A 23,895-nucleotide genomic window follows, 5' to 3' on the forward strand; every position below is an offset into this window, starting at 1 on the left:
GAAACACAAGAAGTGTAGAAAAGTCCTAAATCAAGGAAAAAGGTGCACGAGAAAAAGCGCACGTCAACATTTTTGTAAAAGAGCGCAAGGTGCACCATGATTTATTTTAAGAGTGCCAGGCTCTCACCATGATTTATTTTAAGAGCGATGTGCAAATTGTAAAGGTAGATGGGTGGTAGGAAGGAAGCTAGGAAAATAGGAGGACAATGGGAAAAATGGCCTAGCTACGACCGGCCATGTAAAAAAGGGAATAACAGGATGACTATCCAAAAGGGATTTAGGGCTTTGTATATAAAGTTGAAAAGGGAATGAGAAGCTCATTCTTGTGTGTGGCCAAACGTATCTTTCTTCTTCTTCTTCTTCTTCTTCTTCATACTTGAGCTTGTGCTTGAGAGAGGGAGTACGAGAGTGTGAGGGAGTGATTGTGCGAGGGTGAGGAACCGTGGTGGAGAAGCTCTCCATCTTCTCCTCTCTTCTTTTTTTTCTTCTCTTCTCTTCTCTTCTCTTCTCTTGCTAGTGGCGATAGAGCTTGGAGCGTGGAGCTTGAGGATGGAGCTTGCTTGAAGCTTGAACTTGGATCGTACAGCTACTGGAGTGCTCAGCAGAGGAGACAACTCAATCGGGCATGGAGGTAAGCTCACTACACTTGTAGGGATGGATAACGCGTTGGCTATGTGAGAGGTAGTCATTAGTGCTCGGCTTGGAACACTTGAAACAATAACCGGTCTGTGGGTCTCAGCGGTTGATCGCCCCTGCACTTTGGGCCATGTGATGATTGTGTAGGCCTCATTTCATGCATCCAATTTTTGAATGCTTGCCATATGGCACGGATTCCATTCATTAAAACTCCTAAAGGAATCAAGATATTTATAAATTTAAGGGTTGATATGACACTAGGTTCTATTTCTTGATACTGGAAATGGTGATACCATGCATAATGAGAAGTCATGTACTCTTGCTCTTGCATGTGTTGGCCAAAGTACGGTTGTTTGTTGGCGGAGTATCCAAGGCTTGGGGTTTTAGCAAGGGTAGGCTGCACATGAGACATATGAGAGAGGCTGGGAGGGTTAAGGGTCTCCATAGCTACCTCTGTTAGTAGTTTATCCTACATTGCTTTAATCCCTTCCTTCACTTTATCTATGGTGACCAATCATTGCTTAGGATTGGGTACTTTCCTACTTTTACCTATCGTAGCTTTCTTAGTTTGGGGTTCTATTTTTACACTCTTTGCACCTAGAATAGGTGTGAAACATGTGTAGTGCCTTGAAGGTGGTTAACGCTTTGCTTTTCAACTTAATGTTAGTGCAAATCAACCTTTTCTTCACATTCTTCATACCTATTATCGATTCTTTTACTATGGTTGGTTCCTCAATGCTAATCCCACCTTTTTTGCTCAGTGCTTATGTTATGGAATTGACTAGAATAGGGATTCCATCTTTGTCTTTTATCATCTCAATAGCAAAGAGACTCGAGCATACTGAGGGTATGATTTTCTTACTACTATTGGCTTTATGTCTTATGCAATCTTGATACATGTGAGTGATTCCATAAGGATGGCATCATTGATCTACTTCATTTTCTTTGCATTGTTTTTGTCTCTAAGAATAGCACGAGGACATGTGTCTTGGTTACTTGCACTTCCAACAAGCTATTGTCTTTGACGGCTAGATCATTCCATGCCCTCTTTCTTATCCTGATATTATGATTGGCATTGATTTATAGTCCATTAGGATAGAATCATAGCAAACAAAGGGATTTGTATACTCCATGTCCTCCATTAGTTCTTCAATGGAATGAGAAAAAGCATCACTAGGAGGTGAGTAATGAATAGGCATGGAGGTTTTAGCTCTTTGTATTATTTCTCTTTACTCTTGGGGAGTTGGTAAGGCTAATGGTGGTGGCTATCATGGATCATTGAGGTTGCAGTTAAATTGTTTATAACCAAAGTGTAGGTTGGGGCATGTGAGTCTTTGAGGAGCTCTACAATAAGCAACTTCATGATCAAAACATCCACAATTAGTGCAAGTGCACACCTTGAGCACTTTGAAGGAGGTGGTCTCTGCCACCATGTATGCAAGGTGATAAGGTTGATGAAACTTCAAGGTTTCTACCTTCTTTAAGAGCTATTGCTTTACTATTTCTTAACATCAACCATAAGGTCTTGCATGTCATTCTCCTTGACCTTATTGTGGGTCATCAATTGAGGATCTTGTTGGTGGTTACCTATGGATTTCTTGTCTCTACTTCTCTCCTTGTGCATGTCATCAATGTGAATTTCCTCATTGGGTATGTTGGCACTTTCATGTGGAAGCAAGTAACAAAATGCAAACTAAGCTTGTTCATCTATTTCTAGTACAACTTGGCACTATTTTGGCTATAGTCTCCATGCTTATCTAGGATTTCTTGGAGACATATCCTCTTATTTCCTTGGAGATTGTATTCTTCCTCAAGTGCAATAATGACTTATTTACTAAAGCTACTCATTTGCTACATTAGCCACTATCTTTATAAGAGTTTAGATTGTTTGTATGGGAAGCACATGCTTGAATCTTGGCTCTTGGTGAACATTGAAGTTAAACACCATGGTGATGTCAAAATTTTGTCAATTTCGGTGGCACCTTATTGTTTCTTCTGGATCCTCCTCTAATTTCTTAGCTATTGATAGTTCGAGAGGAAGATTTACCTTTTTTTATGGTTAGGATAAGAGGACTTTGACCATTCAATCATAACACTCTTGCTTGCTTGGAAGTATTTCACATTTCTTTCTAGAGCCTTATGGATTTACATCATTCCTATCCCTTGATGATTCTAGTTTCCATGGGTCATTATATTTTATTGGGTGGGCTTGTGACTAAAGGTAGCTCTATGGTTATTGTCACTCCAATTTAATTTTTGGTCATTATTGGCAATACAGAGATGTTTTACTAGTCTTTTATTTGCAAGATCATAGGCTGATGTCTTGAACTCTCACCCAAAATCATGTTCTTAAAGGGCTTAGGACATTCCAAGTTGCACTTTTAATTCCTCGATGTCAGCTATAGCCACCTTGGAAATAGTTAAAATTGCATCTTGGAAGAGGTCTTATTATAAGGAGATCACGTGTTTGCACATGGAAACTTGCTCCTTGAAATGTCTTTCTTTTTGCAACAAGCTCACCAAATTCAAGGCCATTCTCGTCACAATCTCCTTATGCATCTTCCTTGTTTCTTCTTCCACTCTTTTGATAGCTCCCATTAGGGTTGATTCTACTTTAGAGCCTTAAAAAAGCTATCTTCAATTGCCCTTGTGCCTAGAGATCTCTTGTAGTTATCTTGCTAGGGTGGAAGACTTTGTTTTTGCTTATTTTGCTAGGATTGTCAAGTCTACTGCTATTATCCTAGCTTCTTCATGTTTATTTTGCAATTCCCCTACATCCAACATCTTGGCCTTCAATTGGTCAAACCATTTTGTCTCTCTCTTCTAGTGGTGCTTGCACCTCCAAGAGCTCATGGGAAGATTTTGCATGTATCTTTGGTGTTTTTCTCTTTTTTCTTCTATTTGGAGCTCCTATCATTGTCTAATTTCTCAACATTTTCTTACTTGCTCACACAAGTTTTCTCAGGTGGAGAGTCTTCCTAGTTGTGGATTGTCTTGTGGGGCTGATCTTGACATTTACTTGTTGACTTAGAGGGTTGTCTTTCTTGGGATGAAACTATTATCTCTTCCATAGAGCTTCTTTTCTTCAATTTACTCATTTCAATCTCCATCCTTTGCATAATTGCTAGGAGTTGTTGCATGTCACTTTAGATTATGCCTATGGAAGATTCTTTTATTGTTTTTTCATTTCTTCACTAGAGCCCTCAGTTATATCTTCCTTTTATCCAATTTTTTTAAATTTGTTTTGCTAAGGACTCCTCCATTCTTTTCATGTGCTCCCCATAAGACAATTGCAATGTTGCCATGGTGTTGTCATGTTCTTAGGTGTGTGTAGTCTTCACAACTTGGAATTCATTCTTAGATTCATTGATCCTAGCCATGATTTAAGCATTCTTCTTTTCTTATACATTTGGGAATCAATAAGTGTAGGAGTTCAATCTTATATAGGAGGAACATGGTGTGGAAACCCTATGCTATACCTCCTTGAGAGTGGCATGAAATATAAATCCATCTCAATTTTCCCTACCACCTGCTTGAGATAGCTTAGATTCTCTTGGTCTTGTCATACCTGTTTGCTTGTTGTTTTAGTTCCAAAACATGTTCCACCAATTGTGGTATGGATATGATTTGACAAGTTTTACATCTTGTACTAAGGCAATCTTGAAATTTGGGTTGAATGTTCTGATGAATCTACACACATTTGCATTGGCCCATTAATTACTTTTGTATTAGTAGTAAGGTTAGATTCCTCCACTAATTCTCTTCTCAATTCATTTCTCTCAATTTCCTTGTCTAGATTATTCAATGGTTGAAATGTCAACTCTCGAATCCCCCATTTTGTGGTCAAAGATTGAACTCTTGTTGTTGCTCCATGGTGAAGAAAATATTGTCCTTGTTCTTGGTGTCTTTGACAAGGGTTGGTCCTTATCCTCCCATTTATACATAACACAAGGTATTTCTTTTTCATGCAAAATTTCAAGTTAATGAGCAAAGTAAATTTGAAAAATCATGAACCTCTACCTTCTAATTGGCCTCCATTGCTAGCAGTACCATAATAATCATTCATCGTGTGTTCCTTCCCCCCCACAAAAGAGAAGTTCTAAGGCTTTCTAGAATTGAGTGGGTTCATGATCGCATGTTTGTGTATGCATGTATATGAAGATAACTAAATATATTTATATGTAGGGGTTAGGAGTTAGGAAGCCACTAGTCATAAAACTAAGGACTACACTCCAAGTCACCTAGGGGATCTAAATCAAAAGTTCTACATGCTAGCACACAAAGATACATAATGATGCCATGGAGCAATGAGGATGCCTCATAGTGGCTAACTTATCAATCGAAGATATGTCATTTTGTTAGATGATTGGACACACCTTTGTTAAATACTTTGTTGATGCATAAATTTCTTCTACATTGTTGTTCTTGATGGCCAAAAATAGTGTTGGCAACCCTCCCTCACTTGCAATATGTGGACTTGCTCTTTTCTTGGTCATGTTGACTTTGAATTAGGTTCTTCCAAAGGTGCTTGATTGGTAATGAAATATTTTTTAAAAAATTTATTATTCTTCTTCTTGAAATGGATAGAAATGTAATGCCTCTCATGTTTGAACAAGGCTTTAGAGAAAGCTTGGTGTGAATGAGGCTTAACCCTATGGTATTAAGGTTTACTAACCTTAATAAATAGTCAACAAAGTTTATCTTGAATGCTCATTGAGATTTGTGCCAAATGAGGATGCCAATAAACTGCATTTGATGCCCATGACTAAGAGCTTTTTCATGGACTATGATGATTGCATTGATGTTGATGATCACCATCAAATGTTGCGTTGCTAAACTGGTGGAGATTGCAAGATGTTGTGATCTAGAAATGTTGCCTAGATTAGCTGATGATATTGAGCTCTAAATGCCACACTAATAGGGGTTGAGTGTCACTGAATCTCGTCTTATTGATGTTGATTGAAATAGAAGATTGCCACATGAATTTTTGGATGGTTGGTTATCAAGCTAAAACATGTTTGCTAGCATGGTTCACTGATGGTGCTATTGTTGATTTTTTGAGATTCAATGGCGTGGATTGCATCAATGATGATGTTGATATGGCCAGAGCATTGACTACCTTATTTGCAACAAATGTGTTGAATTTTTAAGGTTTAGATAACCTTAATGAATATACATCCACCTACTTTCCTACTCTTTTGAGAGAGAGAGAGAGAGAGAGAGAGAGAGAGAGAGAGAGAGAGAGAGAGAGAGAGAGAGAGAGAGAGAGAGAGAGAGAGAGAGAGAGAGAGAGAGAGAGAGAGAGAGAGAGAGAGAGAGAGAGAGAGAGAGAGAGAGAGAGAGAGAGAGAGAGAGAGAGAGAGATAAGGTGGATGTAGGAGGGGATGATAATAATGATGGAACGATTGAAGAGCTTTAAAGCATGTAGGTGGAGTCCAAGAGGATGGCTCAAAATGCCAATGATGGCAAGTAGGTGGAGAAAATATTGATGGGCTCCATTTGTGGTAGGTGAAAAGGATAAGGAGGAGATTAAGTCATAATCATATCCTAAAAAAGAACTAATTGTGCAAGATGTAGATGTAGGGATATTTCTTGCTCTGATACCATGTTGGAAAACACAGTGTCCACTATTTGAGGAGCTCACATGCTAGCTATGGAGGATGATACTTGGAGGTGCCCATGATGTGTGGATCAAAGAGTAAATGGGTGTGTAGAGTGGAAGAGAAATTGACACAAGCTAGATGCAATAGAGAATGATATTTGTTAGATTCAGAGTCTTAGATTGTTTAATACAAAGAGAAGAAGCCACTTATATAGGTTGATATAAGTTGCCTTGATGACCTCATTGATGACCTCAAAGTGAGTTCAGTTCATCTCCTTTCTCCACTTAGATAGGGGAGCATTCCTATGAGCCTAGTTGAATAGTCCATTTCCAACATGTTTCATTGTAGGTGGGATCATATTGGAGTGCCTTTATGGCATGTTGCTACTTGACATTTGATATAAGGCAATTGCCAACACATGTGTGTTATTGACTTTGTGTGCATATCGGTTTCTGGGCTACATAAGTGACTTTTCTATTTGATCAGATATCCCAAATTGATCTTAAAGTTTAGTGACAAGTGCCCAATTGGGGATGTATTGCAATGTCATGCATCCTTTTTAGTTAAGGTTTATAAAATCTGTCTAGGATTGGAATGCTTTTGCAAAAAATGTGTTCATTATCTTCCCATATTGTCTACTAGTGGAAAATGATCTTAAGCATTTGACCATTCACAATGCTCATGCCAATCATTTTATAGCATGAGAAAGGGTTTCAAATGTTGTGTCAAATTGAGTAAAGCATTCTCTAGTGGTGATATTTGTTTGCTTGGCCATTGTTGTTTGTAGTTGTCAAATAGAGAATTGGTGTGATTTAGTTTTACACTAGCTAGGGAAGTGTCTTTGTAGTGCATTTTGGTGGTTGTGGCTCTTATCCAAGGTGTTTATCAAGATACTTATAGTGCTTTTGAGAAAGTTTGTGGGTAGAAATGGCCCATTTGGGAATCCAAACTCAGTAATGCCTTGGTAATACTCTTGCTTGGTGAGAAAAGCTTTGGGCACCCATCCAAATGAGGCACTCGAGCATCTGTGGTTCTTGTTCTACTTGCTAGCTTTTTGCACATAAATGTAGTAGCCTTGGATGGCTTTGATTCATTCATTGGTTCCCATTAATATCTACCATTTTTGTTCGCTCATGGAGTGGGTTTAGTACTGGCTATAATCTTTTGACATGTGTGTCTAATAGTTTTTATAGTAAGGTTCAACTCCTTGCTATTTGAACACATAGGTGGTGGGTTCAAGTTTTTTGTTTTCTTGTGACCCTCAATGAGTTCTTTTGAGTTGAAAGAAGAGATCACTTTCACTTGAGAAAACATCGCTAAATGTGCCTATCAACATAGTCCACATTGCATTACTGGGTTTGATATTTGATTGGGTAGCCTAAAAGGATCTCTTTCCCTACATTCTTATAATTTGAGAGATTATAAAGAGTAGAGGGGTGCTTTAGTTTCCATCATGACCATTGTCAAGAATTGGGTGGTGGGGGGACTTGCTTGAGATGTTGCGCCAAATACACATTATATACATAAAAGGAAGCTCACTCAAGAACACAAGAAGAGAGATGGAGGCCAAAATGTTTTCTTGATGATTTCTTCTTCTTCTTCCACACACTATACAATGTACACAAAGTATAGATAAGATACAACATAAAGGAAAGTGGTCTACTAAGTCAAATAGTGCATAACAGACTGCACTAAAATCGACTAGTGCTATATCTTTGCCAGTTATAGGTAGGTGTAACAAACTACATACAATAAGTGATAAGTCAATGGCCATGTGAGTATCATAATGACCACCAACGTGCTAAGTATAGATATGCGGGACCATCTAGCCATGCGGTCCATCATCAATGTCCGCACGTGTTGAGCTTGCCATCTCAACACTCCCCCTCAAGCTCAACTCTATCTCTACAACTCCAAGTGAGGTTTGCCAAGCCATTTAGTTACTTGCTAGACTTCATAACTTTTGAAGTTTCTCTGCAACCAATGTCTTTGTGAAAATGTCAACTATATGATCCTATGTACTGACATATACCAAGTCAATCTCTCTTGCAAGTACCTTCTCTCTCACAAAGTGGTAGTGCACCTCAATGTGTTTTGTCCTAGCATGGAACACTGGATTCCTAGCTAGCTGTATGCTGCTCACATTGTCACAATGAATGACAACTAGACCATCTCCCTACACATCCAAATCACCTAATAACTTTTGTAGCCATACCACCTCACATGCTACCATAGCAGTACCTCTATACTCAGCCTCTGTGCTCGATAAAGCAACTGTAGGTTGCTTTTTGCTACTCCATGTAACTACTGCACTACCAAGGGAAAACATGAATCCACTATTAGATCTTCTGTCTGACATGCTACCAGCCCAGTCTGCATCTATGTATCCAAAGACCTGTACATCCTTACCTACCTCATAAAAAAGTCCATAATGTAAAGTGGACTTCACATACCTCAATATACATCTGACTACATCCAAATGAGGCTTTCTAGGCATCTGTATAAACTGACTGACGAGGCCAATAGCATAGCTCAAGTCTGGCCTTTTGATAGTCATGTAAATCAAACTTTCTACTATCCTCCTGAACATAGTAGGGTCTTCTATCTCATCCCCAACGTCAACACTCAACTTCGCATTTTGCTCCAATGGTACTGAAAGAGGCTTACATGTTGTCATACCATATTTGGATAACATATCCAAGCCATACTGCCTTTGGGATAGGCATATACCATTATCACATATGATCACCTCAATACCAACAAAGTATCTCAGATCACCCAAATCCTTCATCTCAAACTTCTTCTTCAAGAAGTCAACTTCAGCAATCCCATTGTCACTGTCACTTGTAATAAGCAAGTCATCCACATAGATGACTATGATGACTAAACCTGCATCTTCCTTTCTCACATAAAGTGAGTGATTAGCATCGGAAATACAAAATCCAATATTGACAAGATACTCTCTGATCTTGTCAAACCATGCTCTAGGTGCTTGCTTCAGCCAATAGAGCGCCTTCTTTAATATGCACATATATGTGGGATGCTCTAGATCCTCATAACCTGCTAGCTGCTCCATATACACTTCTTCTTGCAATTCACCATGCAAGAAGGCATTCTTAACATCCATTTGTTGCAAACTCCAACCTTTGGCTTCTACCAAGGCAATCACACATCTAACAGTTGCCATCCTAGCAACTGGACTGAATGTCTCTTCATAATCTATGCCATATGTTTGAGCATAGCCTTTTGCAACTAGCCTAGCCTTACACTTGCTAACGAAACCATCTGCATTATGCTTGACTTTGTAAACCCACTTACAGCCAATAGCTTTCTTACCCTTAGGCAGGGGTGCCAAATCCCAAGTCTTATATTGGCTTATAATGCAACCATCTCCTCATCCATTGCTACATCCCAATGAGCATGACCAACATCATCCTCAAAACAAGTGGGCTCAACATCCTCAACTACCTTTACCATATAAGCATAATGGTGAGCTGCATAACCTTCAAAACAAAATCTTTTAATAGGGTATATGATCCTGCTAGACCTGCATACCACTAGACTCGGGTAAGTTACTCATGAGTATATGTGTGCATCACTTGGGTTCAAAATAAGGTGTTTTTAAAATACCATTTTTTACATACCAAAAGGTGTAATATAAAGGGGTTATTTACAGATTGAATAGAAAAGAGTTATGTTTTATTCAAGAAAAATTCATAGATAATGATATTTATAAATAAGCCTTGAACACATATAATGTAGAGGGTATACATATAGTAACTTCCCCTAACCACTAGATCACTCAGTTGAGCCTTTACATTACTATGTCTCTATACACCTAGTATCCTAATTGAAGGAATACCAAGATCATTATCCAAACTCTCTGAACCATTAGAATCTCCATCAAGTCCCAAATGACTAGTAGATGCATCACTACCATCCAACACTTTATTCTTTCCTTTATCTTTGCCTGCAACACTTAATATAGATCCACCTAAAGATATGGGACTACTCCTTGGTCTAGGAGACCAAGGGCTCACTGTAGGTGTAGTACCAGATAATATTTATGGTCCACTAAGACTCTGTGATTATTGCTTTTCTTTATGCACATAGATATCATGATCATTATCATCATCTAATACATCATCAACAGGTGCATACCAACTGCTCATCTCATAAAAAATAACATCATTGTTCACTTTGAACTCACCTGTGACAGGGTTATAACAACGATACCCTTTCTTCTCTAAAGAGTATCCAATAAAAATAAAATTTTCAGTCTTTGGATCAAGCTTTTTCCACAGCTCATCTGGTACATGAACATATACAACACAACCAAATACCTTGAAGTGTGATACATTGGGCTTCTTGCCTATAAAGCATTCTTTGGGGGTCATCCCATGAACTACATTTATGGGAGTTCTGTTCATAATATAAATGCCTTTAGACAAAAAATGTTTTGGCATATTCTTTTCAGCCATCAATGCCCATGCAACTTTGCAACTTATGCAATATGTCTATTTTTTATTTCTGCAATCCCATTTTGCTATGGGGTATACCTGCAAGTAAATTGCCTCTTTATCCCATGAGTCCTCAAGCGGTCACTAAACTCATTAGAGAGGTACTCTCCCCCTCCATCTAACCTCAAGCACTTAACTTTCAAGCCTATTTATGTTTCAATAGCTACCTTGAAAGATTTGAAGTGCTCAAATACATAACTCTTTTCCTTCATAAAATATACCCATAGCTTCCTTGAACAGTCATCAATAAATGTGACAAAGTATTTGCTACCACCAAGAGATACATTTTGTGTAGGCCCCCAAACATCTGTATGCACTACATCAATTATATTTATGCTCACTTCTTTGTCATGCAAAAAGGGTTGTCTCGCCTGCTTACCAAACTAGCATGCTTCACAGACTTTATAAAATTCTACAACTCTTAAAGAAGGCAACCTTGTAACCAATCCCTTGGGCTGTATTAATTTCAGCCTTTGCACATTTGCGTGTCCAATACATTTATGCCATATTTCAATGTCTACAACCACCCCTTTTCCTTTAGCAAACATAGCAACATCCATTACAAGAATTCCAACATCTAAAGTGAACATGAGACCGACCCTACTTCCTTTTGCGACCAACCTACACTTATCATTAAAGTCTTCTACAGAACAACCTTTTGCATTGAATCGAACCTGCAACACTTGCTCTACCATTTGGCCAACAAACACTAGATTCTTTGTGATTGATGGCACATGTAATACCTCTATCAGACTCTTTGTCTGGCCATCATGCAAGGACAAGGGAACATTTTCAATGTGTGAAATTGGGTGGCATGAATCATCACTCGTCTGCACATAACCTGGTTTTTGTAAGTCATGCATCTCTCCAAATCATTCAACATGACTCGTCAAATGATTAGATGCACCTGAATCAACATACCATACATCATCATGTGTCCCCTTTCCTATAGCTACATTCATCATATGCTGCATAACAAATAGATGCTCATTTTTGTCTTCATTCTTTCGTGAAGACGATGCATAGTTTCCTTGCTACAATTTATCACTGCGAATATAATCCTTCTTAGCATAACAATGGGCTGCAATATGACCTATTTTGCCACAATAATGGTAAATAATAGCAAAATTTTCAGAACCTCTGTTCTACCATCCACCTCTTCCTCTAGAGCTCCCCCTGTCTCTAAAGTTTCCTCGGCCTCCTGAAATCTACATTTCACCAAATTGTTGATTGAATCTATTTTGCTGGTTATCACCAACATGTCCCATATTACGGCCTCTCGAAGAGAATCTACCACTTCCCCTTTCTGAACTTGAGTAAAATGCTTGAACATATTCACCATTTCTTTCACACGAGTCACCCTATATATTGATCTCTTCAATAATCATGAGAGAGACCAGCTCATCAAAATCTGGAAATGGCTTCGATACATATACAAAAGTGACAAATGATTTTCATACATGTTTATTATTAAGGCCACTCAAAGTGGATGACACCAAATCATCATCATCAAGCATTGCATCAATTGCTGCTAAAGCATCTACAATGCTCCTTACCTTCAAAACATACTCGTTGACTGGCATTTTCCCCTTCTTCAAGGTTTGAGTTGAATCTTTCATGCCTTTGTATTTACTGAAAACATGTTCTCAAAAATTATCCAAGCTGCACGTGAGGTTTTTGCATTCTTGATATGTCCCAGCATAGTATTATCAATGACTAGAGATAACTAATATATTACCTTTTTATCTTTTGCATTCCATTCTTTCCATGCCTTTAATTCATCTACAGTTGGAGGGATACTCAACTCTGGCTCCTTTTCTTCACCTAAAACAAACTCATAAAGGCCCTTTCTAATGAGGAAGTTCGTCACACAGAACTTCCATGAAGGGTAGTTATTCTTGTCGAGCTTCTCAATAATGGGATTTCCATTGTTCTCTACCATCATTACAAAAAATGAAAGCTGATCTTCTGCAACCTTTCACAACAAGTACACAATAATATACCAAGCAACCTTTTTCACAGATTGCTCAATAGTACATGTGATCTGCAACCAGTTTGTAGATAAACCTTATGTTTTCTTTTTGGCAAACACCTCGAAAATTATAGATTCAAAATTTGTAACATGTGTACCCACTTTCAATCAATACAGCCAAAATCACAAAATATCTCGAAACTGCTATCCGCAACCTTGCGGCTCTAAAACGGGTCCTAAAACGACCTCAGATGCCCAAAAAAACTACAATATAAGATTTTTAGACCAAATCTCACAGCAAAGAGATTTTCACTCTACCTTGCTTTCGGTGCCTCCACATACACTATCCAAGAGAAAGAGTGGAAGAACGGGAGATCTTCTTACTCATTGCTTGCTTGCTCGAACCTTGCTTCTTTTCTTTCACTTCAACCTTCAAAATTGGCCTCTCTCCGTGGTACCACTCTGATACCATGTCAAGAATCGCATGGTGGGGGGACTTGCTTGAGTTGTTATACCAAATACACACTGTATACACAAGAGAAAGCTAACTTAAGAACACAAGAAGAGAGATAGAGGCCAAAACATTTTCCTATTGGTTTCTTCTTCTTCTTCCACACACTATACAATGTACACAAAGTATAGATAAGATACAACATAAAGAAAGTGGTCTACTAAGTCAAACAGTGCATAACAAACTACACTAAAATCGACTAGCGCTATGTCTTTACCAGCTATAGGTAAGTGTAACAAACTATATATGATAAGTGATAAGTCAGTGGCCATGTGAGTATCATAATGACCACCAACATGCTAAGTGTAGACATGCAGACCCATCTAGCCAGGCTGTCCATCATCAATGTCCGCACGTGTTGAGCTTGCCATCTCAACAACCATGACTTTCAATTTTCCTAACAACGAATAGGGCTTACTACCATAGAGATGGAGATTTATTTCAATTGTTACTAGTTGTGGTTGATCCACTTGATCCCACGAGTGATACGACAATGTGTTGAAGTCAGAGTCATTATCTAGAAGACCATCTATATTAACTTGCTTCTTTGTAGCCAATCTAACTTGAAAGTATGTAGATATCATTCATCATATGTTAAGAAAAAAATTAGAGCATTCATGAGGCCAAATGGCATGACAACATATTCAAAATGCCCATACTATGTGTGAAGAGTCGTCTTCCATTCATCACCTTCTTTTATCCTGACAAGATTGTAAGCACTAAGATCTATCTTGGTGAAGAATTTAGCTTTCCCAAGTCATTCAAGGAGTTTCGGAATCAAGGGAAGAGGCTAGCGATTCTTGATAGTTATCTTTTTAAGTCCTCTATAATTCACACACATATGGAGGAATCCATCTTTTTTCTTAATGAATAGGATTGGAGCACCCGTTAGAGTATGAATCCCTTGGCAAAATTCTCATCAATATATTTTCTAAGCTCTATTAATTCATCTTGAGATATCTTATAGATGGGTCTGAAAGGAGGTTGAGCTTTTTCTTGTAAATCTATTGCACATTCATAAGGTTGACGTTTTAGTAGCATATTTGCATTCTTCTTTTCAAACACAATCTTGAACTTTGCATATTGAGCATATTGAGCACATTGAGCACATTGAGCACATTGAGCGGCTTTCGTCCTTTGGCTTCTCCATAGGAATTGCATAACAAATGGATTCTTCTTTGTTTGATGCAAGAATATCTTTGTGTTAATGTATATTGGTTAAGAATTCTTCCTTTTATTATTTTGCACTGGCATTGGTTCAACCTTTATAGACCTCCAATTGATGTCGTGGCTATGTAAATATAGCCAGGGTAGCCCAATAACAATGGGACTATTTAGGCAACGGATGATGTTGAAGGCTATATCTGATACAAGACTCCTTAGGGTAACTTTTATGGGTTGAGTCTCATACTTGATATCTCCTTAAGTAAGAGGTCGACCATCGATTACTTCTACACATACCAACATTTCTTTTCTTAGGAGCTATATATCATGTTGCTTTGCAAATCTCCAATCAATGAAGCATGATGTGGTTCTAGAGTCTAACAAAGCATTTCCATCTATATGCCTTCCCTCCAAGTGAATCTTTGTTTGCAACATAAAGCTAGATGTTGGATCTGTAGATAGAAAGAGACCTTCTTTTAGGTTTCTTGAAGCTTTGTCCAGTCAGATGGTCTCTACTGAGGCTAGATTTCAATGTTTCTCAATAGTGATGGACTAGTGGTGCCATGTATGTTGAGATATCGAGCTCCACTCGTGATATGCCAGGGTGACAGTTGTGCATTTATGTCACCGACCTGTTAGTTGCAGATGCGGTTGGTACACCGCCCATGAATAATAGCTACATGACAGCTATCCTTATCTACTCTAGTTCGTGGCTCAGTTAGTATGCCACCTTAGTTAGTTGAGTTTGGTTTGAGACCCATATATAGGGTTCTTCTATTTCTATGTACAAGACTTCTTTTTGGCTTACACAACTAAGAAGAGGAAAACTGTTTTTAGCCTCCACGTGAGACTCCTTCCTTCTCTCCCACAATCTTGACATGGTATCAGAGCCTTGTTCGTGGTAAGGAACTCAAGAAAGCAAGCCAAGCTCGCGGTGTTCTGGTAAGAGGAGTAGTGTTGGTTTCATTTTCTATTTTGGGAGGAGATCTCTGCAGGTAGCACAGCCGGAAATTGCAAGAGTGCATTGTCTCAGGTTGAGACGCCCTTCGCGGTGAAGCAAGAGGGTAGTATATGCTGCAGGAGAGGCCTTTAGCCCTTGGTGACCCTGTTTTTTTTATTTGAGGCCATTTCGGGGCCTGTTTTGGAGGCGGAAGTTTTCTGCACGCACTCAGGAAAAGGCCCAGTTTTATGCTGTGCAGCCACTGTTCTACAGGTCGGTGAAAAGTTACTGTAGAAATTGCATCGTATGCCTGTGCGCAGAGACATTGGGAGTTACAGAATCATCCTTGTTGCCTGTTGATGCAAAATCGTCACTAGGAAGTGACTGTGTGGTCAAATACCACTTTCATCAGTTTTGCAGATTTGCCCTTGTGAGGCTGAAGCTGTGTTCTTTGCAGTGGCAGAATTTTTTACAGTGTTCTGTAATGGCGTCTGATTCTCTTTCACAGATTGTCACTGAAAAGCTTGACAAGAACAACTTCCAAGCATGAAAGTTTAGAATGACGAATTTCCTTATGGGAAAAGGATATTGGGAATTTGTTGCAGGAAATGAAGAAGAACCAGTTCTTCCTGATGTTCCCAATCAACAGCAAATGCAGACATTTAAAGCATGACATGAGAGAGCCAGGAAAGTTATGTACTGGCTGTCTATCAGCATTTCAGACTCTATGATTGTGCATATTCAAGATGCAAGTACGCCAAAGGAGGCATGGGATACTTTGGCCAAAATGTATAGCACAAATACGCAAGCCAGGAAAATGCAGCTCAAGCAAGAGTTGCATAATGTGCAAAGAGAAAATATGAGCATCAATGACTACCACATGAAGGTGAAGAAGATTGCAGATGCACTTGCTTCCATTGGGTCGCCAGTGGAAGATGATGATTTAGTTTCTGTGACCTTGAATGGTCTAGGAAAGGATTATGCACAGTTCCGAACATCCATTTCCGTCCGTGAAAGATTTCCTGAGTTTGAGGAGTTGATTGCTCTTCTAATTTCTGAGGAGCAGAGAAATGGTGGTGCATCTTCTTCAGGAGGAACTTCAAAAGAAGTTGTCTTCTACTCAAATGCTGGAAGAGGTAGAGGCAGAGGTAGAGGAGGCCGATCTGGAGGCCGTGGTAGAAATCAGAATATGCAGCAAACTCAAGAAAACCAGTCCTATGGAGGAGGACATGGTAACTCTAGAGGCAGGGGGAGCCAAAGAGGTCGTGGTGGATGGCAAAGAGGCCAAAATGCAAACAGTAATGTTGAATGCTACTACTATGGTAAAATAGGTCATATGGCTAAAGACTGCTATAAAAAGCAGAATGACATCATGAATGGAAAACTGTAACAAGGGAATTATGCATCTTCTAGTAGACAGGGTGATGACAAAAATGAGCATTTGTTTATGGTGCAGCACATGAACAATTCTGTGACAAGTGCAGAAGAAAGCAATGATGTATGGTATGTTGACTCAGGTGCATCAAACCACATGACAGGTCATGCAGAATGGATGGAGGATGCAAGGAAAATGGAAAAACCAGGATTTGTGGAGACTGGTGATGATACTGCACATCCTATTGTGCAGGTTGGAAAATTTCCTTTGTCTATGCAGGATGGGAAAAAGAAATACATGTTCGATGTATTTCATGTCCCGAATATCACCAAGAATCTAGTTTCTGTTGGTCAAATGGTTGAACAGGGCTTGCAGGTCAGATTTAATCCTCATGGATGCTTTGTTGAGGATATGAAAAATAAAGGTCGCTTGATAGCAAAAGGAAAGAAGAAGGGCAGAATGTTTACATTGGATGCAGACATGTCTGAATTGAGTGCAACAATGTTTGCACATGGGACTGGTGTAGTTGCAGATATTGATATCTGGCATAAACGCATTGGTCATGTTAATGTACAACGACTTAAATCAATGCAGGCCCAAAATATTGTTGCAGGATTGCCTAAATTCAAGGTTGCGCATAAGGTATGTGAAGCCTACCAATTTGGAAAATAGGCAAGGAAACCATTTCCTAGACATGTTCAAGAGAGTAAGAAGCCATTGGAATTAATCCACTCTGATGTGTGGACTACTAAAGCTGCATCTCTTGGAGGCTGTCATTATTTTGTCACTTTTATTGATGACTATAGCAGAAAAGTTTGGGTGTATTTTATGAAAAAGAAAAGTGAAGTTTTTGGACATTTCAAAACTCTTAAATCTATGGTTGAAAAAGAAACAAGCCTGCAAATAAAATGCCTAAGGTCAGATGGAGGGGGAGAGTACCTCTCAAATGAGTTTGCAAGGTTCTTGCAGGAGCATGGCATAAAGCAGCAATATTCATGCAGTCATACCCCACAACAAAATGGAATTGCAGAAAGGAAAAACAGGCATATTGGAGAGGTATCTCGTGCCATGCTCAACGAAAAAGACTTGCCAGATTTTTACTGGGTTGAAGCAGTTGCTACGGCAGTCTATATAATGAACAGGACTCCCACTACAGCAATACATGGGATGACTCCAGAGGAGAGGTATATTGGTAGGAAACCAGATATTTCTCATTTGAAAATTTTTGGTTGCATTGCCTATGTACATGTGCTAGATGAGTTGAGATCCAAGTTGGATCCAAAAGCTGAGAAGTGCATCTTTATTGGTTACTCTCTACAGCAAAAAGAGTATAGATGCTATAACCCTTCTACTCGTAAGTTTATAGTGAGCAGAGATGTTGTTTTTTATGAGATGAGTAGCTGGTATAAACCAGTAAATGTGATTGATGATGTAGATGCACAAAATGGTAATGTTGCACAGAATACACAGCAGCAGCCACAAAATATTAGTGGACCTGGAGCGTCCTCTAGCAGTGGTTCACATTCTTCACCATGGACAGGTAGATTGAGATCAAGAGAATCTTCTCAAAGCAATGCAGATAATGGTATTCAGGTATCACGAAAAGGAAAAGAGAAGGTAGATCAGCCCATGTTTGATGTGAATGCAGGTCACTCTTATGTGGATGGTGAATCGGCTCAGAGCAGAGCATTGATGATGAGTTGGGTATTCCTTCTATTGTTACACCTGGATTAAGGAAGACCAGGGATGTTTTGAGAGCACCTGGGAGTGAACCTACTTTGCGCAAGTCTACCAGAGCTAGGTATCCTGTGGATAGGCTGAAATATGATGGATTTACAGCCATTCACTATGCATATATGGTCAAAGTGATACAGGAACTAGAACCCACTTCTTTTGAGCAAGCCATGGGAAAAGAAAAATGGGAGAAAGCCATGGATGAAGAAATGGATGCCTTGGAGGGAAATGCTACATGGGAATTGGTACCTTTGCCTAAAGGTAAGAATGCAATTGGCTGTAAGTGGGTCTATAAGGTGAAGCACAATGCAGATGGTTATGTGAACAGATACAAGGCAAGATTAGTAGTCAAGGGGTATGCACAAACATATGGCATTGATTATGAAGAAACATTCAGTCCGATTGCAAGGATGGCAACCGTAAGAGCAGTCATTGCTATGGCTGCATCAAAGGAATGGTCTTTATATCAGATGGATGTAAAGAATGCCTTCTTGCATGGTGATTTGCAAGAAGAGGTATATATGGAGCAGCCACCAGGTTATGTGCATACTGTTCATCCTGAGTTTGTTTGCAGGTTGAAGAAAGCATTGTATGGCTTGAAGCAAGCACCTAGAGCATGGTCTGACAAGATAGGACAGTATCTTGTCACTATTGGCTTTCAGATTTCCAAGGCAGATTTCTCACTTTATGTGAGAAAAACAGAGAAAGGTATTATGCTACTTGTCATTTATGTTGATGATTTGATTATGACAGGTGACAGTGATGAAGATATCCTTCATGTGAAAATACTATTGAAGCAGAAGTTTGAGATGAAGGATTTGGGAGAGCTGCGTTATTTCTTGGGCATTGAGGTTATTAGATCACCAAGTGGGATACAGCTCTTGCAGAGGCAGTATGGATTGGACATGCTGTCCAAATATGGGATGACAGGCTGTAAGCCTATTTCGGTTCCTTTGGAGCAGAATGTGAAGCTGAGCGCAGATGCAGGTGAGCTTTTGGAAGACCCTACTATGTACAGACGCATAGTAGGAAGTTTGATTTATATGACTATTACCAGGCCAGATTTGAGCTATGCTGTTGGATTGGTAAGTCAGTTTATGCAGGCTCCAAGGAAATCGCATTTGGATGCGGCTAGACGCATATTCAGGTATGTGAAGTCCACATTGCAGTATGGACTATTTTATGAGACTGGGGTTCAGACACAGTTGCATGGATACACTGATGCTGATTGGGCTGGTAGTATTTCTGATAGACGATCTACCAGTGGATATGTGTTCTCTTTTGGGAGTGCTGCAGTCATTTGGAGCAGCAAGAAACAGCCTACAGTTGCCTTGTCGAGCACAGAGGCTGAGTACAGGGGCGCAGCAATGGCTGCATGTGAGGTAGCTTGGTTGCATAAGCTACTTTATGATATGCATCAGCCTACAGATGGGCCAGTTGTCATTTATTGTGACAACATGAGTAGTATACACTTGGCAAATAACCCAGTCTATCATGCTAGAACAAAGCACATTGAGGTACATTATCACTATGTGCAGGAGAGGGTTTTACTAGGTCTTATTGATCTAGTTTATGTCAGCACAGAGGATCAGGTAGGTGACATATTTACGAAGGCATTGGGCGCAGAGAAGCTGCGCAAGTTCAGAGACCTGCTTGTTGTGCAGGAATTGAGATTGAGCTCGAGGGGGAGTGTTGAGATATCGAGCTCCACTCGTGATATGCCAGGGTGACCGTTGTGCATTTATGTCACCGACGTGTTAGTTGCAGATGCGGTTGGTACACCGCCCATGAATAATAGCTACATGACAGCTATCCTTATCTACTCTAGTTCGTGGCTCAGTTAGTATGCCACCTTAGTTAGTTGAGTTTGGTTTGAGACCCATATATAGGATTCTTCTATTTCTATGTACAAGACTTCTTTTTGGCTTACACAACTAAGAAGAGGAAAACTGTTTTCAGCCTCCACCTTTGTGTGTATTCCCCCATTGTGCAAGCAAGAAAGCTACAAGTGAGACTCCTTCCTTCTCTCCCACAATCTTGACAATGTATTCTTATCCTTCCTTTGTTAGGACAATATTTAGCTATGTATTTTGACTAGCTGCAATACATGCATAATCCAGGAATGCACCACCTTTGTTTTTCTTGAACTGTGGATTCCTTCTCAAGCACGGCAAACCAAGAGAGAGATGTACTTGATAGAAGATGTTCTTACAAGGATAATGATTTGGTTGCATATGTATAAACAATCATACGTGCTGGAGGAAACCTTTAAAATTGGACCTTGTATCATCAAAATTCTCTGGAAGACTGACCTTTGGTTATTTTTAATGTTGATTGTGGTGCCCATAATAGATAGCAATCTCCTCACTCTTGAAGAGCACTTGCTATGCCCATAATAGTTTGGCAAGTCTCTCCTACCATGATCTTGCCTAGTCATGATGGAATTCATGATGGAAGGCATTGTTGCTTCTTTACAAAGCATCTAACTACAAATCCAAGAGCTTCAAGAAAGTAACACAAGGTTACAAGTAGAGCAACCACAAGCTTTGGGCTTAGCCATGTAAGACCTACAACAACAATTGCAAGAAATTCAAGAGACAAGCCTACATCAAGCCAAAGGTCCATCAACTACTAGCAACCTTTCTCACAACTTACAAGAGAAGAACTTGAATCAGAATTTGATTGCTAGCTACCTTGATTACAAGAGAATGCTCACAAGAGCATGGCTTGATTACAAGATAGGATTAGAACAAGATAAGAATTAGAAGAGGATTTACCTTATAAGAGTTTCACAATTGGTGTTGGCGAGATTGAAGGCCTTGTAGCCCATGACCCCTATTTATACTATAGCCTAGGTAGGCTAAGGGGGAGAAATGTCATTAAAAGAGGATGCCACATGGCATGACATACATACTAACACATGGCACATTGACATTAACAATGGCATAAGTGATGATGTAAATATGTTTTAGAATCTTCTCGAAACTTTACGAAAGTCATTGCTTGAGTGTTTGTTACATGTGGTATATTCAACCACGAAATGTAATCATGATTATTCGAAGCTTTAATCTATCACCATTATGTTTAGAAGATAGTAATCTATTGAACTTTTGTAATGAGTTCACTAGTCTTACACACACACACACACAGAAGAAATAAAGAAAGTTATGTTAACGTCTACAAAAAGAAGAAGAAGCCTATGAGACCAAAATGTTACATTTGAAAAGTCAAGGTGTTATAAGATCCAAGAAATATGCTCGACCTTCTTTTATACTTAAAAGATATATGGTGAATATTAAGTTGGTGCAAAGAGAGAATAGACGAGAGAAAAGAAAGATGCAGAGAGAAAGAGAGACGGATAGAGAGATTGACAACATACTAGGGACTGGAAGATGGGCCAAACCCCCCCTTGTAGAGTTATATTATTGACAAGGAGCAAGCTCCTCTGTTACACATAAACCAATTCTTAACTTGTAGATCTTGGGAACAAGATCATGGTCCCTTGCATGGTATATAACCGGCTAACACTTGCACAACTTGGAAGTTGGCACCTTTTGATCCTTCTTAAGTCTCTCTTTATTTCCTACATAATATGTGTAGGGATCTCCTCTTGGAGCCTGATTTCAGCAGAGCTTTTGCAGCACTTGCACCTTTTCTCCTCCTCTTGGAACTTGATTTCAGTAGTGCTTCCACAACACTTGCACCTTCTCTCCTCCTCTTGGATGCATGCAAAGCGATGCTTCCTTCACCTCTCCCACACCCAAGGAGAGCCTCCCCTTTTATAGGCTTCAAGAGATTCCCTTCTTGGAGAGAGACTTGGTGCTAAGATTGGGAAGGTTAATCTTCATGCAAGATGTGGCTATTCCATGACCTACTCTGCAATACCAATTTTGGAATATCTCTCTGTGTGTTGTTTGGATGGAAAAACATCCAACACAAAAGTTGTAGATCTCGTAGTTTTCGATAATCTACGCATGCCAGTTTTAGAGATCATCTTTCTATCGTGAGATATTTTAAAAATAGTTTCACCATGTCTATTTTAAGAAAAATTGCTTTTTAAACTATACTCTTAAATTATGGTCCATGCAACCACCTTAAGCCATAGATAAAGGAGAGTTAATTAGATTGCCTTGGGCCTCAACTGTAAGATTGAATTCCACACAAAAGCTTATGTTATTTTAGACCTTAGAAAGGGAAAATCACTTCTCTCCTCACTTCTAGAGGATCACGCCTCTCGTCTTTCTTAGTGAGAGAATTACCTATCTCGTCTTTCTTAATGAAAGAAAATACCTTAAACCTTGACTTGTAAGGGAGAGGATAACCCCAAATGAATGCAATGCTCATTACACACAAGTGAACCTTCCCAGGTGTCCCCATATGCACACATAAATACATATACACAATGCTAATGCACTTCCTCTTCTTAGAACTCAATCCATCTTCATTTATGTCCCCATATGCACACATAAATACATATATACAATGCTAATGCACTTCCTCTTCTTAGAACTCGATCCATCTTCATTTATATGTAACTCCTTGGTTATTATGTACACTCTTATACTTGGCAGACACTTTTTTCCCCCTTCATATCTTGTATTGTCTATACCAGATATCCCCGTCATAGTGCTCTGATCACCCCATTAAGTGATACACTAGGAATACCGATCTCTAAATGGTCTCATGGCTATGCTAGATTATCATCAACACTTAAAGAAAAGTGGGTCATTGATTTATTGACATAAATTTACTAAATAGAGAATGCATAATAAGCAATCAATTTAGTGACACAAGGAATTTCACAAGTCCCAAAATAGCTGTCACTAATGCTATGACTAACTAAATGAAAAATAAATAGTAAACAATATATAGCTAATGAGTACAAAATGATGTCTAAGCTAGATATAATGTGGAGTCGTTATGGAGGCTCTCTCATAAGTCTATCTAGCATAGAGAGGCTTAAGTGTGGGGTATGGTCCCTAATGATGATGTAGTACCCTCTCTATTTGTAGATGATGTGTCCTACGAGGGCTTAGACCAAGTAGGCGTGGGCGATGGGCTTTGCATCTCTTTGTGGTTGTGTCTAGGGCAGTCCCCTATAGTGGGGCACTAGTTACTCCCAACAAGGGCTTTATAGTGGAGGGAGTAGTTGATGCTCTATAGAACTTTGTGAATGTATGCTATTGTGTAGCTTTGTGTCTTTATTCCTAGGTTTGTAAGAGATGCTCTTTGTAGCGATATAGCTTCAGTAAGAAGAGCCCAAGACATTTGATTTGGAAAATCCACCACCTTGGATAATAGCCCAAATCCCTCTCTCAATAGGCAATGGAAGCGCCCTTACATCTCATTGTACACTGAGCATATGCATAAGTAGTGCTCCTTTGTCTCTAGCTCAAGTTGATAGAGCTGGCAAATCTTGTCCTCATAGAGAGAGAGAGAG

The sequence above is a fragment of the Lygodium microphyllum genome, chromosome 8, assembly GCF_053477565.2.
Source record: "Lygodium microphyllum isolate KBCC chromosome 8, Lygodium_microphyllum_v1.1.10, whole genome shotgun sequence".
Classification (NCBI taxonomy): Eukaryota; Viridiplantae; Streptophyta; class Polypodiopsida; order Schizaeales; family Lygodiaceae; genus Lygodium; species Lygodium microphyllum.